General features: G+C 39.6%; 1 pseudogene; it reads right to left on the reverse strand.

Annotated features, from left to right (window-relative positions):
- Positions 1 to 595: 595 nt before the first annotated feature.
- LOC101701665 (phosphatidylinositol 4,5-bisphosphate 3-kinase catalytic subunit alpha isoform pseudogene) lies at positions 596 to 3,889 on the reverse strand (annotated as a pseudogene).
- Between the last annotated feature and the right edge of the window lie 490 nt (positions 3,890 to 4,379).

The raw sequence follows: 4,379 nt of genomic DNA on the forward strand, positions 1-4,379 counted from the left end.
TGTCAATATGGTCAGAAAACAGTAACAGCAACAAACCAACAACAAAAAATCCAACAAAAACACCATGTTGTAACAGGTCTCATTTGTGACTGCTTCTAAAATCTGCAGATAAGATCCCAAATAATCAAAAGATTTGATTTATTAAAAAGAAAAAGTCTCTGGTGAAATCTCAAGAGTCCCTTCCACTGCAAGCATTTTTCTTCATTAAACAAGGAGTCAAAAAACCCACTTCAAACTATAAATTGAACAGCAATGGGAAAATAAAAAAATTTCATTCTTTTTCAGGCTTATGTAATTTAACACAAACTCCAGTTTACTTAGACCCTAATGCAGCAACAGTGTTTGTTGTATCCATATTTCAAAACATAGAACATTTGCAGGACACATAGAACATCATTCTCTTTTCTTCTCCATCATTTCTATATGTTTTGGGGTTTTTGTTTTGTTTTGTTTTGTTTTAAAAAGATACAATCTTCAAAGTTTACCTTTCTTTAGACTTAAGGCATAACATGAAATTGTGCATTATTCTAAAGCTTAACTTTGAAAGGAACTAGTTTAGTGCTATAAACCCTGTTTTACATTATTTAAATTATATAGTATTTTATTTGTTTCTGGCTGTAAGTTCTAATGCTGCTCGTGGATTGTGCAATTCCTATGCAATCAGTCTTTGCCTGCTGTCGGTTTTTAACAGTGCCATGAAGAATCCAGATATTGAGCTTTCAGTTTCTCACTTCTCATTTCAGGTCAATGCATGCTGCTTAATTGTGTGGAAGATCCAATCCATTTGTGTGGTCCAGCCACCACGATGTGCATCATTCATTTGTTTCATGAAATATTCCAAAGCCTCTTGCTCAGTTTTATCTAAGGCTAGGGTCTTTCAAATATATGTGATGTCATCAAAAGATTGTAGTTGTGGCATTCCAGAGCCAAGCATCATTGAGAAAAGATTTATGAAGAGATTGTCATGCTGCCGAATAGCTAGATACGCCTTGTAACACATCTCCTGAAACATTTCAAATTCTCTGGTCTTTGTACATTCTCAGGTCCCTTTACTTATCACTATTAAGAAATCTTGTGTCAAAACAAATGGCACACGTTCTCATTTATCACCAAATTTTTTCTTCTTATGATCCAAAAAGTGTCCAAAATCTATATGAAATAGTCATCCATCATCTTCACCATGACGTTACTATTGTGACGGTCTCCAATTCCCAAAATGAAGGTAGCCGTGCAATATCCAGCACATGAATGTGTAAAGAGGTCGATGGCTGCATCATCTATTTCTCCTTTGTTCTTGCCTTTGAGCCACTGATGCAGTGTGTGGCTACTGAACTGCAGTGCACCTTTCAGGCCCCCTTTGCACTGAATCTGCATGATAGTGTGAGAATCTCTCACCACCTCAATACGTCCCACGCAGTCACCGATTGAGAGACAACCATAAGGCAGCATTCGAAGATCAAGACCTTGATTTTGCCAGATATTTTCCATAATGTGAATAATTTGAAGCGTTAGCATATCTTGGCGTAAATCGTCCCCATTTTTAAAGATGATCTCATTGTTCTGAAGCAGTAACTCTGACATGATGTTTGCAGAAGACATAATTCAACACTCTTCGAGCCTGAGATTTCCTAATTGAGGAGACAGAAAGCCCTGTAGAGCATCCATGAAATCTGGTTGCCTCATTTGCCCAACTAAAACCTTCATTTGTACCTTTTGTGTCTCATCCTTCTTCCCCTGCTTGTGTCAGTTAAGTTAATGAGCTTTTCCATAACTTCAACTTGGCTATTCAGGTGCTTCAGATACATCCCACAGGCACGACAATAGGATTCTAAAAGCAGACCAAATCTTTGACTAACTGTTTTATTATGCATCTCATATTTTTAAATGCCAGAAGAAAAAATGTCCGATCCTTTGATTTGTTAGTGCTTTCTTGAGTAAAAATCTCACAAGCAAATTAACCAAATATTGTTCATATTTTAGGACCTGTACTAGCTGAATTAGGTACTGATAAAGCTTGTCATCTGTCAAACATTTTTCCAAGCATCGAACAGCAAAACCTTGAACCATAGGATCTGGGTAATTACAGTCCAAAAGCTCCACTGCCTGCTCAGGTTTGATTGGGGGCCAGTCTTTTACTAAGCAGTACATCTGAGCTATTTCATCTCTAGAATTCCATTTAATGGACAGAAGCAATTTAGGTAGAATTTCAGGGATAGTTACACAACAGTGTCTGTGGCTCCTCAGAAAATCTTTTTCTTGTTCAGTGATTTCAGACAGAGGGTCTCGTGTACAAATTGCTCGGAGCTGTTCTTTGTCATTTTCTCTTAATTCATTGTCTCTAGCTAGTCTGTTACTCAGTCCTGCATGTGAATAACTAAATCCTGCTTCTCGGGATACAGACCAATTTGCATGCTCTTCAATCACTGACATATCTGGAAACTTTACCACACTGCTGAACCAATCAAACTCCAACTCTAGGCGTGGAGTTTCTTTGTTTGGATTTGACCCGGTAACACCAATAGGGTTCAGCAAGTCTTCTAATCCATGAGGTACTAGCCAAAGATTCAAAGCCATTTTTCCAGGTACTAGAGTGTCTGTGTAATCAAACAAGTTTGTATGTCCCCAGCCCAATGGACAGTGCTCCTCTTTAGCACCCTTACGGCCTTTGACAGAGCAAATGGAAAGGCAAAGTCGAGCTGCATGAGGAGGATCAGGAATGAACATATCATAATTCAGCCATTCATTCCACCTAGGATTGGAACAAGGTACTCTGAGTGTTCACATTGTCACATAAGGGTTCTACTCCATGGTAGATACCGGTTCGAACATAGATCTTATCATTGTCTCAGATATTTACATTTACATAAGTTGCACAAAGAATTTTTATTCTGAGTGCACTATTTATAACCCAAAGGGATTTTGTAGATGTTTCTCCATTATATATGGTGTAGCTGTAGAGATGCGTTTGGAATAGGATGGCATTGTAAAACAGTCCAGATGAGGAGAGTCTCAAGCAGTTGAGAGTAAAGGCTTTCTTTAGCCATCAACAGCAAATTGGGCATCCTCCCAAGAGTCATAAGCTTCTTATATGCTTATACTGACTCAGGGGATATTTTTCTAGGAAGTATTCATCACATCCACATACTTTTAAAATATACTTGCCCTGATATTCTAAAACACAGAGTTTTAGTTGTTCAGAGGATAGCAACCTACTTTGAGTTTTTTCCCGGTTTCAGCAATTACTGGTTCTGGCACACAGTCTTGGTTGATTTTCAAAGTATACTTCTGCTTGTCATTATTTGGAGAAACTATTACCCAAATCACCACAATTATTTGTCCTTTATCTAATTTATTGTATATGTGCTTTGGCAGTTCTAAAGCAGATTCTACATTTGGAGGACAGAATACATTGCTCTATTAAGAGGTGAATTGAGATCCCTAAGATCCACAGCTTCTTTACAAACATTCAGAATATTTCTTCGGAAGTCCTGTATTTCTGGATCTTTAACCATATCAAATTCCCACACTGGCATGCCCATAACAAAACCAATTTCTCGATTGAGGATCTTTTCTTCATAGTTGCCTACTGGTTCAATTACTTTTAAAAAGAGTTGAAAAAGCCAAAGGTCACAAAGTCTTGTTTCATCAAAAAATTCTTCCCTTTCTGCTTCTTGGGTAACACAAAAATGTAAGATTCATCTTGAAGAAGTTGATGGGGAGGTTATTTTCTTGCTTCCTTAAATAGTGCATGCTTTATGGTTATTAATGCAGCCTCACAGAGGCATTCTAAAGTCACAATCATTCCATTTGGTAGTAAACATTCTATTAGGGTTCTTGGGGTCATCAAGTGGATGCACCACACTTCACCTGATGATGGTCATGGAGGCATTGTGCTGATCCTTTACAAGTTTTACATATAAAACTATTTTAAGTAATTAAATCTGTGGCTGTTCCAAAGCAGTAACGCTCAGGGCTCCTCCAGGCTCCGCGGCTCTAACCACATCGGGTCCCAGCCCCGCAGGTAACGGTGGGCGGCATGGTCCCCCCTCATGAGCTCTGGAGCTGCCTGGCCGGGCCTGAGCCCTGCCTCACCAGTGACCCCAGCCCCAGTCCCAGCGGCCGTGGCAGCAGCAGCCCGAGACCTCAGTGGCGGTACCAGAACTGCCAGCTTGTTTCTTGAAAGCCACCGAGAGAGAAAGACCCTCGAAAATAGCTCTCTATGTCCTATGTAATGCCATCTCATAAACACAGAGTCACAATCATGCATGTCTTGCTACTTTGGGCATATTCTGCAAGGTAGAAGAGAATCACAGATCCAGGCCCCACTCAGACTGGCACCATGCAGGAAAGCCACCCCATGAGATCAGAGTGCTACCCTA

This window comes from Heterocephalus glaber, unplaced genomic scaffold (genome assembly GCF_053883595.1).
Source record: "Heterocephalus glaber isolate CG9 unplaced genomic scaffold, H.glaber_assembly_v1.0 deba00001673, whole genome shotgun sequence".
Classification (NCBI taxonomy): domain Eukaryota; kingdom Metazoa; phylum Chordata; class Mammalia; order Rodentia; family Bathyergidae; genus Heterocephalus; species Heterocephalus glaber.